The 13166-nt window shown below is 36.3% G+C and overlaps 1 protein-coding gene across 1 annotated transcript in view; it reads right to left on the bottom strand.

Annotated features, from left to right (window-relative positions):
• The window catches only part of FBXL13 (F-box and leucine rich repeat protein 13), a 201019-nt gene that overhangs the window by 109305 nt on the left and 78548 nt on the right, over positions 1-13166 (bottom strand). The window lies entirely within an intron of this gene.

Genomic DNA, 13166 nt, shown 5'->3' on the forward strand with positions numbered 1-13166 from the left:
TAGAGGCTGCTCAGAAGATGGGACTCTGTGAAGCAATTGTAGATAGTGTGAATCATGAGCCCTGAAGAGGCATAAACATTAGTGAACATGGAAACAGAACTGTTTTTTCAATAACATTCAGACTAGGAAGACATCTGTCAGTGGGGGAGGGGCCTGAGCCCATCCTGCTAAGCTAATATGTCAAGGAGCACAAAATAAAGGATGAAATTAGGATTCAGGGTCAGGATTTGGGATGGACAGAAATAAAGAGGAAGTAATATCAGAGGCAAATGAGGGAGGAGTTGGTTCCAGGAGAAGGCCCATCATTTGGGCTCGAAGGTTAACATTAGTTCACCTACAGAAATAGAGGAAATACCTAGCAACAGACCCCATCAGTTTGCACTTTGATAGTTGGCTGTACTACTGGAAAGAAAAAGAAAACAAAAAGAAGTATGCACATATCCTTAAAAGTCCCACTTTTTCTTTTTTATACAGGTTTCCTTTCAACATGGAGTTGAATACATTTTCGTTTCTTATATCAAGGTATTGCTACAAAGTTTATCAACTGGTCTTATTTTATCCTTGCAAACTTCCTAAGGCACAGAAAATGGTAGCTGACAAATAGCAATGAGCATTTCTTAAGCACCTATTAGATACCAGACACTGTGGTAAGGGCTTCGTATAATCCTTTTTACAAGATAACTTTCAAGTTTTTAAGTATGGTTGGTATTCAGTATTATATTAGTTTCAGGTGTACAATACAGTGATTTGACATTTTTATACTTTACAAGTGATCACCCTCCCCTAATTCTAGAAATTATCTGTCACCGGGCAAACTTACCACAATATTATTAACTATATTCTCCTTCACATTTTTATTTTAGGTGTCGATGATGCCCCTTTTTCCCTACAATTGACAGTCTAAGAATTTCACATATTCTATTTCTAATTCACAAAAGATCCCTCTGATCTTTTTATTGCCCTCTGAGTTAGGCGATATCTGCCTTTTCTAGATTGGGAATCCAAGGCTTAGAGTTTAGGTAACTTGGACAAAGGCACAGAACTGGCAGGTGGCAGAGCCAGGATTCAGGTCCACCTGAGCCCTTTCTGCTGTGCAGAGCTGAAAAGCACGCTGAAAGTTACTCTCAGAGATAGATGCCTTGCATCAGAACTTCATTTCAATCTGTATTAAAAGGCCTATTTGCTTGTCTTGGAACTTTGGCCTGAGGAGCAGGTTTCACGTTTGGCACACACCCAGGGGCCTAAAATGCTCCTCTCAGGGAGCAGAGGCCGGTGGATGCCATCTTTGCTTTCTCCCTCTACTTTGCTGCAGCTCATTGGTATCTCTCAAAAATAGCTTATATACTTGTCTGGATCCCTGTTTTTTGCCACTGCTGTCCAGGGGACACCTCCATACCACCTGGCTCCAGTGGGCAGTGAGGCTTACACTTGTGGTCCCACAGAACTATATATATTTGCTGCTGCCTGAGGGTCTGGCTCCAGTCAGCCTGAATCTAGGTGCTGACTGAGGTCTTGCTTTTTGGGACATTGACAGGTCTTGGCACACCTTCAACTACTGAAGGTGTTGCTATTAAAAATATTAACAACAGGCTGCTCGGACAATCACAAAGGTTTGAGAGACAACCAAGAGCTAAAGAAGGGTTGAACAACAAGATTCATTTCCATATACTAGGCCATACCTTCAAGACTGGGAGAGGTGGTTGTTGCATTTAATGCATAAGAAACAATACAGAAAGTCATGCAAAATGAAGAAACAAAGAATGCTTCAAGTGAAAGAACAAGATAAAACCTCAGAAAAAACCTTAATGAAATGGAGATAAGTAATTTTCCTGATAAAGAGTTCAAAGTAATAGTCATAACCATGCTCACTGAACTCAGAAGAACAGTGGCTGAACACAACGAGAACTTCAACAGAGAAACAGAAAATAGAAGAAAGTACCAAATTGAAGTCATAAAGCTAAAGAATACAATAACCGAACTGAAAAATACATTAGAGAGGTTCAAAGCAGACTAGATGAGGCAGATGAAAGCATGAGTGAACTCAAAGACAAGGCAGTGAAACTCACCTAATCAGAACAGCAAAAAGAAGAAAGAATGAATAAAAAAAGTGAAGATAGCTCACATACCTATGGGACACATCAAGAACACTAACATTCAAATTATAGGAGCCCCAGAAAGAGGAGAGAGCGAAAAGAGCAAAAAAAGTCTATTTGAAGAAATAATGGCTGAAAACTTCCCTAACCTAGGGAAAGAAACAGACACCCAGATCCAGGAACCCAAAAGAGTTACAAATAAGATGAAAACAAAGAGACGCACACAAAGATACATTATAATTAAAATGTCAAAAGTTTTTTTTTGTTTTTTTGGTTTTTTGGTGTTTTTTTTTTTAAAAAGGAGAGAATTTTAGCAGAAACTGCAGGTCAAAAGGAAGTAACACAATATATTCAAAGTGTTGAAAGAAAAAACTTCGCTCCAAGAATACTCTTCTCAGCAAAGTTATCATTAAGATTTGAAGCAGAGATAAAGTTTTCCAGACAAGCAAAAGCTAAGGGGGGTTCATCATCACAAAATCAGCCTTATAAGAAATGTTAAAGGGTCTTTAAGCTAAAAAAGAAAGGGTGCTAAATAGTAACAAGAGGAGAGGTACAAAATGGTGAGGTTGAAAGACCCTGAACTAACCTTCCCCCATGAAAACATCGAATCTATACCTATAGACAGAGCAATACCCCCTGAAGAAGTACTGAGAGCTGAGTGAACAGCTTCTGCACAAAAAATGAGAGAAACCATATAGAAATGAGTAGGAGAGATGGAGACATGGTATGGTGGGAAATGCACCCCCAACACACTGACCTGTAGTGTGGGGGGGATCACTGAGGAGCCTGCACGAAGTCATCCACCCTGGGACATAGTGACAAAACAGTGGTTTTGCTGCACAATATGGGAAGGAAATCCATTTACTAGTCCTAAAGCACCTGCGAAATGGGAAAACTGCAGGAACTCTCTCTGGTGTTGCCATTTGTTGCACTGCCCCCTCTCACCACACACACCTTGATCACTTAGGCAGGAGCACAATCCAGGTGCTCTAGCCAAATGGCCAAGGCTATCCCAGTGTGCCCCAGGACCCAGGCCCACACCAGATCCACAGCTCACCCCCAGGATTCCCCATGGCTCACACCTGTTCTAGCTACAGCTCTCACCCCCTCCGAGCTTATTCCCAGGATTTCCCATAGCACAACCCACTTCAGTTATAGCTCCAAGCTTTAGTATGGCTTGCCCCTGGGATTCCCTGCAATACCCACTCCAGTTAAAGATCTGGGCCCTGGCAGAGCTTGCCCCCATGGTTCCCCTCAGCCTGAGCCTGCTCCAACTATAGCTCCAGCTGGCCTGCCAAGGCAGTCCCAGGGCCACTTGTCCCCAGCACTACCTGCAGCTTACGCCTGCCCCAGCTAACGCTCCAGACCCCAGTGTGGCTTGCCACTGGGACTCTCTGCAGACTCTCTGAGTCCACTCTAACTACAGCTTCAACTGGCATGTCACAGCAGTGCTGGATGAGTTGTCCTAAGGACACTCCATGGCTCACACCTGCTCTAGCTAAAGCTCCAAGCCCCAGAAGCTTGCCCTGGATATTCTACATGGCTTATGCCCACTCAAGCCTGACAAGGAGGACCCAGATTGGCTTGCCCCCGGGTCTCCCTATGGCCTACGCTTGCTCTAGCTCCAGTTCCACCTGGTCTGCCAAAGAGCCCTGACACATGCAATCTACAAAGGGGAAGCTCCTAAACAAGATCAATCCTTCAAGACCAGGAAAGTTTGCTGTTTGCCTAATTTATAGAAACAAACACAGAGGAACAGCCAAAATGAGGAGATAAACAAATATGTACAGAAGAAAAATAAGAATAAAACCCCAGAAGAGAAACTAAGTAAAATTGAGATAAGTCATTTACCTGATAAAGGGTTCAAGACAATGGTTTTAAAGATGCTCAACAAATTCAGGAGAGAAATAGATGAACTCAGTGAGAACTTTGACAAAGAGATAAAAAAATAGAAAAGAGAACCAATCAGAACTGAAGGATAGAATAACTTAAATGAAAAATACACTAGAGGTAATCAAGAGCAGATTAGATGATGCAGAACAAGTCAGCAAGCTGGAAGACAAGGTAATGGAAATCATCCGATCAGAATAGCAAAAAGAATTTTTTTAAATGAAGATAGTTTAATGTATCTCTGGGACAACATCGAGCATACCAACATTCAAATCACAGGGGTCCAGAAGGAGGAGAGAGAGAGAAAGGGACCGAAAACCTATCTGAAGAAATAAAGCCCAAAAACTTCCCTAATCTGGTGAAGGAAACAGACATCCAAGTCCAGAAAGCAGAGTAACAAACAAACAAACAAACAAACCCAGAGAGACCCACACCAAAATGTATCATTATTAAAATGCTAAAAGTTAAAGGGAGAATCATAAGAGCAGCATAAGAAAAACAGCTAATTATAAATGAGAGATTCCCCCATAAAACTAACAGCTAATTTTTCAGCAGAAACTTTGCAGACCAGAAGGAAATGGCACAATATATAAAAAATGATAAAAGGGAGAAAACCTGTAACCAAGATTATTCTACTCAGCAAGGTTATCATTCAGAATTGAAGGAGAGATAAAGTTTCCCAAATAAGCAAAAGCTAAAAAGGAGTTCATCCCCATTAAAGTGGCACTACAAGAAATGTTAAAAGGACTTCTTTAAGTGGAAAATTAAAAATAGAATGTAGGAAAGAAAAAATCTCACTGATAAAGGCAAACATTTAGTAAGAGTAGTGGATCACCCAATTATAAAGCTACTGTGAAGGTTAAAGGACAAAAGTAGAGAAAGCGTATGTAATTAAAGTAACAAATTAAGGGTTACATACACATGCATGCACACATGCAAAAAAAATGTAAGATATGTCAAAAGTATAAACAGGGGTGTGATTTAAAAAATGTAGTGCTTTTTTGGGCAGCCAGATGGCTCAGCTGGTTAAAGCGTGAGCTCTGAACAACAGGGTTGCCAATTCGATTCCCACATGGGCCAGTGAGCTGCGCCCTCCACAACTAGATTGAAGACAAGCTGCCGCTGAGCTGCCAGAGGGCAGCCAGATGGCTCAGTTGTTTCGAGTGCAAGCTCTTAACAACAAGGTTTCCTATTCAATTCCTGCATGGGATGGTGGGCTGCAACCCCTGCAACTAAGATTGAAAACAGTGACTAGACTTGGAACTGAGCTGCACACTCCACAACTAGATTGAAAGACAATGACTTGGAGCTGATGGGCCCTCGAGAAACACACTGTTCCCCAAATCACGCAATTAAAAAAAAAGTAGTGCTTTTAGAATGCGTTCAGACTTAAACAACCATCAATTTAAAATAGACTGCTATAAAGATAGTTTGTTATATATGAGTCTCATGGTAAAAACAAAACAAAACACTATAAAAGGTATACACAAAAAAAAGAGAAAGAAAAGAAAAAAAAAGAAAACAAAAGAAAAAAAAAGAAAAGAAAAGGGACCCAAACAAATCACTAAAACACGTCATCAGTTTACAGAAAGAGAGAGCAAGAGAAGAAGAAAGGAATAAAAAAGAACTACGATAACAACGAGAAAACAATTAATAAAATGACAATAAGTACATACCTATCTATAATTACTTTAAATAAATGCTCCAATAAAGAAACATAGGGTGGTTAAATGGATAAAAAGCAAAACCCATGCATATGCTCCCTACAAGAGACCCACTTCAGGCTGAAACACACAAAAACTGAAAATGAAGGGATGGAAAAAGATATTTCATGCAAATGGAAATTTAAAAGAAAGCTGGGGTAACAATACTTATATCAGACTAAATAGACTTTAAAACAAAGACAGTAACAAGAGACAAAGAAAAGCAATTCATAATGATAAAAGTTATCAATCCAAAACCAGGATATAACACTTGTGAACATCTCCACACCCAATGTAGGAGCACCTAAATATATAAAGCAAATATTAACAGACATAAAGGGAGAGTTTGACAGTAAGACAGTAATAGCAGGGGACTTTAACACCACACTTACATCAATGGATCCATTATCCAGACAAAATAAACAGAGAAACAGTAACCTTAAAAGACACATTAGATAAGATGGACTTAAGAGATATTTATAGAACATTCTACTGCAAAATAGCAGAATACACATTATTTTTCAAGTGTACATGAAACGTTTTCCTGGATAGACCACATGCTAAGCCACAAAACAAGTCTCAGAAAATTAAAGGTGACGGAAATCATATCAAGCATCTTCTCTGATCACAATGATATGAAACTAGAAATCAATTAGAAGTGGAAGAGCTCAAACAAGTGGAGTCCAAACAACATGCTACTAAACAATCAATGGGTTAATGAATAAATGAAGGAAGTAATAAATGAAAAATCTTGAAACAAATGAAAATAGAAACACCCTGATCCAAAATCCCTAGCACAGCAAAAGAATTCTAAGAGGGAAATTCATAACAATACAGGCCTACCTCCAGAAACAAGAAAAATATCCAACAATCTAACCTTACACCTAAAGGAACTAGAAAAAGAAAAACAGAGTCCAAAGTGAGTAAAAGAAGGAAAATAATAAAAATCAGAGTGGAAATAAATAAAGACTAAACAACAACAACAACAACAACAACAACAAATAGATCAACGAAACTAAGAGCTGGCTCATTGAAAAATTAAACACAACAGATAAACCTTTAGCCAGACTCACCGAGAATAAGAGAAGGCCCAAATAAAAAAAATCAGAATTAAAAGAAGAAAAGTGAAAAACAACACCACAGAAATACAACGGATTATAAAAGACTACTATGCACAATTATACAGTATACCAACAAATTGGACAACCTAGAAAAAATAGATAAATTGCTAGAAACATGTAATCTTCCAAGACAGAATCAGGAAGAAACAAAACATGAACAGAAATAGTAGTAGAAACAAAATTGGATTAGTAATCAAAAATCTTCCCAGAAACAAAAGTCCATAACCAGACAACCTCACTGGTGAATTCTACCTAACATTCAAAGACATTTAATACCTATCCTTCTCAAACTTTTTCCAAAAAATTGAGAAAATGGAACACTTCCAAACTCATTTTACAAAGCCAGCATTACCCTGAAACTGAAACCAGACAAGGATGCTACAAGAATATTGTAGGCCAATATCCCTAATGAAGATAGATGAAAAAAAATCCTCTGCAAAATAATAGCAAAACTAATTCAACAGTACATTAAAAGGATCATATACCATGATTAAGTGAGACCTATTCCTAGGATGCAAGGATGGTTCAACATCCAAAAATCAATCAAAATGAAACACCACATTAACAAAACAGAGGTTAAAAATCCTATGATCAAAAAAAAAAAAAAATCCTATGATCGATCTCAGGTGCTGAAAAAGCATTTGACAAAATTCAACATCCAGTTATGATAAAAAAAAACTCTCAGAAAAGTGGGTATAGAGAGAATGTACCTCAACATAATAAAGGTCATATATGACAAGCCCATAGCCAACATCATACCCAATGGTTTTAGAAACCTGAAAGCTTTTCCTCTAAGATCAGGAACAAGACAAAGATGTCCATTCTCCTGGTCAGGGCAATTAAGCAAGTAAAAGAAATAAAAGGCATCAGAATTGGAAAGGAAGAAGTAAAATGGTTGTGTCATGCAGATGACATGATATTGTATATAGGAAACCCTAAAGTCTCCACTAAAAACTTCTGAGAACTAAATTAATTCGGTCAAGTGGCAGGATACAAAATCAATATATAGAAATATGTTGCTTTTTTATACATTAATAAAAAACTATTCAGTAAGAGAAATTAAGGAAACATTTCCATTTGCAATTGAATCAAAAAATAAAACACCTAGGAATAAATTTAACCAAGGAGGTAAAAGACCTGTACACTAAAAACAACAAATAAATGGAAAGATATTCAGTGTTCCTGGATTGGAAGGATTGCATATTATGAAAATGTCCATACTGCCCCCTAAAATATACAGATTCAATGCAATCCCTATTAACATTCCAATAACATTTTTCACAAAAAGAGGACAATCTAAAAATTTGTATAGAACCACAAAATACACTGAAATCCAAAGTAATTTTGAGGAAGAACAACAAAGCTGGAGGCATCACACTCCCTGATTTCAAACTATATTACAAAGACATAATAATCAAAACCATAAAAACAAGCACATAGATTAATGAAACAGAATAGAAAGCCCAGAAATAAATCCACTCACATATGTTCAATTAATTTATGACAAAGGAGCCTAGAATATTCAGTGGGGAAAGGACAGTGTCTTTTAAAAAATGTGTTGAGAAAAAAAAAAATGTGTTGAGAAAACTGGATAGCAACAGGCAAAAGAATGAAACTGGACCAGTGTTGTATACCATATAGAACAATTAACTCAATATGGATTAAAGACTTTAATGTAAGACCCGAAACCATAAAACTCCTAGAAGACAACATAGGTGGTAAATCTTGACATAGTCTCAGCAACATTTTTTTTTAAATCTGACACTGAAAGTAAAAGTAACAAAAAGAAAAATAAACAGTGAGAATATATCAAACTAAAAAAGCTGAACAGCACAGGAAACAATCAACAAAATGAAAAGGGAACTTACTGAATGGGAGAAAATACTTCCAAATCACATATCTGATACGAGGTTAGTATTCAAAATATATGAAAAACTCATACACTCAATAGCAAAAAGAAAAAAGAAACAATCCCATTAAAAAATGGGCAGAATAGACATTTTCTAAAGGAGACATACAGATGGCCTACAAGTACATGAAAAGATGCTCAACATCACTAATCATCGAGAGAATGCAAATCAAAATGAGATATCACTTCACACCTGCTAGAAGACAAGAAATAACAAATGTTGGTGAGGATGTGAAGAAAGAGAACCCTTGTGCATTGTTGAAGGAAATGTACATTGGTGCAGCCACTATGGAAAACAGTGTGGAGGTTCCTCAAAAACTTAAAACTAGAACTACCATATGGTCCAACAACCTATTCCTTGATATATATATATATATATATATATATATATATATATATATATATACATATATATATATACACATATATACATATATATGTATATATATGTATGTATATATATGTATATATCTCAAAGATATATATCATACATATCATATCTTATATATGTATATAAGATATGTATATATATATGTCAAAGAAATGAAATGTAAAGAAATGAAAACACTAACTTGAAAAGATATATGCACCCCCATGTTCATTGCAGCATTATCTACAATAGCCAAGATATGGAAATAATTTAAGTGTCCATCAACAGATGAATGGATAAAGAAAATGTGATTATCTATCCATCCATCTATCTATCTATCTATCTATCTATCTATCTATCTATCTATATATATGTTATATATATGTGATATATCTATATATAATATTCCTATATATATAGGAATATTACTCAGACATAAAAAAGAAGAAAATATTGCCATTTGCAACAACTAGAATGGACATTGATGGCATTTTGTTTAGTGAAATAAGTCAGACAAAGACAAAACCCATCGAGAGCATAGATACAGAGAACAGATTGGTGGTTGCCAGAGTTTGGGGGAGGGGAATGGGGGGGTGGAAGAAATGGGTGAAGGTGGACAAAAGGTACAAACTTCCGGTTATAAAACAAATAAGTCCTGGCAATATGATGTACATTATGGTGATTATATTATAGTTAATAACATCATATTACATATTTGAAAGTTGCTAAGACAGTGTATCTTAAAAGTTCTCATCACAAGACAAAAAAATTTTGTGACTGTGTATAGTGACAGATGTTAACTAGACTTACCGTTTTGATCACTTTGCAATGTGTGCACATTTGAATCATTATGTCATACACCTGAAACTAATAATGTTGTATGTCAATTATACCTTAATAAAAATTTTAAAAAGCTAAAAAATATCTATTTAATATGTATAGGAAACCAAGAGAATAGGAAGCTGGAAGTATTGCCAGAGCTGATGTTTCAGGAAATGACTCTGGATTGTGAAGGTCTAACCACTCTGCCCATTTTACTAGCAGTTTGGGTCAGGGGTAAAGACTGGAGATACTGGTTCTCAATGTAAATCTTCACTATGAGGTATTAACGGCAGCTGTTAAATGTGAAGTGTTTTGAGAGAGATGGAGTAAATTCACTTATTGTTCATGAGTGTTCAGTGTAGAATATTAAGGATACAAGACCCAAAACAGCCAAAAGTTGATGGTGGACAAAGCCTAGGTGGGACCTCAGTAGGAGACAAAAGCATGCAGTGGGGATGTGAGGGATCTGGAGAGAAATGAGGAGATTAAATCTGATTCAGAGAAAGGCTCCAAGTTACCCCCCAGTTTAATACGAGAGGTTAGTTAGGGATTTTATTGGTTGATTTTCATATTCAGTATCATGCCCCTGGGATCTACTGAAAATAAAGTTCTGGAACACATCGCAATAGAATTTGGTCCAGACCATCCAAAAGTAAGTAAGTTGAAGTTGCAAATATCTCCCAGGGTTTAAATAGAAGTACATTTTTGTAAACTTAAGATTTGCCCCCTCTTGTACCAGAGCTTATACTTTTTCAGGAAAGCATAGTTGATCAATGATGAAATGAACAATTAGGTACTTCCTCTTCTGCCAATTTCTTACTTGTTAGTTTAATAACTTTTGACCTTCCTTTTGTTCAATAGATAATGAAGTTCAGGAGATTAAAAAAATAAGTTATTTTATGGTAGTCAAAAATATGATAATCCTGAGAGCTACATAATTGAACATGTATGTATTTGGATAAATACTTAAGTTTTTCTTTTTTTTTCTTTTTTCTTTTTTAAACTTTCCTGCTAATCATAGGATTCTCTGATTTTTCTGAAGTAAATAAAATTTACTGAAAGCTGAGGTCTCCTGAGTCCTAAAACTGAGTCAGCTCTGACCTAATGCCTGGTTATTGGGAAAGATTCAACATTCAACAGTTCAGATTTTTCATTTACTAACCATTCCCTCCTCTGGAGCTTACACCCTGGATCAATTAATGTCTGTTTCTGAGAAATCTGAACAAGTCTCCTACTCTGACAAATAGAAGCAATTCAATAATGAGACTCTATTTGCCTAAATTCTGTGATACATCGAGGCTCCTTTCTGCAGGAGGTGGGGTGCTGATGAGTGGAAGGGGATATAATATGTGACTAACAAATTAGTATCAATGCTAAAATTAGTAATAATAACTCACGTGGTGGTGGGCAAACTAGAAAATTAGTTCACAAATTATGTTCAAAAGATTTTCAGTATTGTATCCTATGAATTCTGGAAACATAAACATGTAATCCTAGAGGTATTCACAAGTCAAAGCTTCTACTGAATTGCTCTCATCTTGTCAGTGGTTGAGTGGGTGGAGAAAAACTGCCAACAGTCAAGTGGGGCTTTCCATCCCTACTATATCTGTCTTCCTCAGACCCAACACGGCTGCTGAACTTAGAAATCACTCTCTGTGCCCTTGCCAAATGTTTGCTCAAGCGTTTTAGCGTACATATACTTGTGAAAATAAATAAAGGAAACTTCAGTTAAAACGAGGTTCAGAAGGGGGTGCTCTCACACATATACCACTGATCACAGCCCAGAAAACCCAGAAGAAGGAAGATAAGAATTATTCTGACAAGGAAGGACATTTTTCACGCAGAAATTCCTTCTCTTGCTTTTAGAAAAAGGAAGGCAGATCCCTCTTGGCCCAGCAACAACACACTAATAGCCAATGAGAAACTGCCACAACCTCGAACTCTTGTTCTTTTTGAACTTGTGTTCAAAACAACACTCTCCAATTTCCTTCTAAAAACCTAATAGAAGGTAACCTTCTCTTTGTCTCTTTGGACTTGCCTGTGGCTCTCCATAGCTTGATTGTCCCGAATTGCAATTCTCTGCTGTTCCTGAAAAACACATTCTGCTGGCAAAATAAATGGCTGTTTTATCTTTTTGAGGTCAACACATACTGCACACTTAACTCTCACAATATTTTAACAAGCATTTCCCTGCCCTGCTCTCATTTTCCTTTTAAACATTTTAAGATAACATTTTAAAGTTCATTCTTCTAAAGTTGTTGAAAACATACGGATTACAAGTACAACGCTTGTTGAGGCCATTCAGCTAAACAGCCCAAAAGATCAGCCAATATTTATCTTCAATCTAACAAGCAGAAAACCAAACTTCTTTCCAGAAATGTGTGTAATTCTAGACACCCCAACAGATGAACTGACCTTAGCTGTGGGGGAAAATTAAAAACCTGAAACATCGCTGAGATTGGCTTTTTATATTTGATATATTCATGGTTGCTGGAATACAAACTGATTTTATTAAATAATCTTTGGCAAATAAAAAATATCACAATGATGAGATAGGTATTATATTTACTTCCTTTAAAAAATCAAGGTCTACTCAGGCTTGCATGCTTAATTGTTTCTATGATAAAGACAAATGTAATTCTACTAAGAATTACATTTCCAAATAAATACAAAGTAAAATATTTTTAAACGATATCAAAAAATTTAAAGTAAGAAAATATTTTTAGGCTATCTTGAACCTCAGATACAAATACAAAATATATGATACATTTAAGATATATCACTATCTGATATAATGAACAAATGGTCAATATGCCCATTGCATAGTATAGAATTTGACTTAGGTATTTTGATTATTTGACCCCCTATGTATTCCCTACACAAATTGCAACTTCATGATTCCCATTTCCTCACCATTCTGAACTTCCCAGTGGACTTTGTGCTTAGGCATCAGGAAAATTTTTACTTTGAAGCAAGTAACAAATCCAGAAAAGTTTTTTAAAAATCTAGGGAAATTTATAACTGTAAATGCCTATATTTAAAAAGAAGATATACCTTAAATCAATAGACTTACATCTTAAGAAACTAGAAAAAGAAGAGCAATAAAACCCAAAGTAAGCAGAATAATAAAGACTGGGGTGGAAATAAACTAAAAAATAGAAAACAATAGACAGAATCAATGAAAATATAAGTTGGTTGAACACCCATATTCATAGCAGCATTGTTCACAATAGCCAAAAGTGGAAGCAACCTAAATGG

The sequence above is a fragment of the Rhinolophus hipposideros genome (assembly GCF_964194185.1).
Source record: "Rhinolophus hipposideros genome assembly, chromosome: 18".
In the NCBI taxonomy this organism is placed as follows: domain Eukaryota; kingdom Metazoa; phylum Chordata; class Mammalia; order Chiroptera; family Rhinolophidae; genus Rhinolophus; species Rhinolophus hipposideros.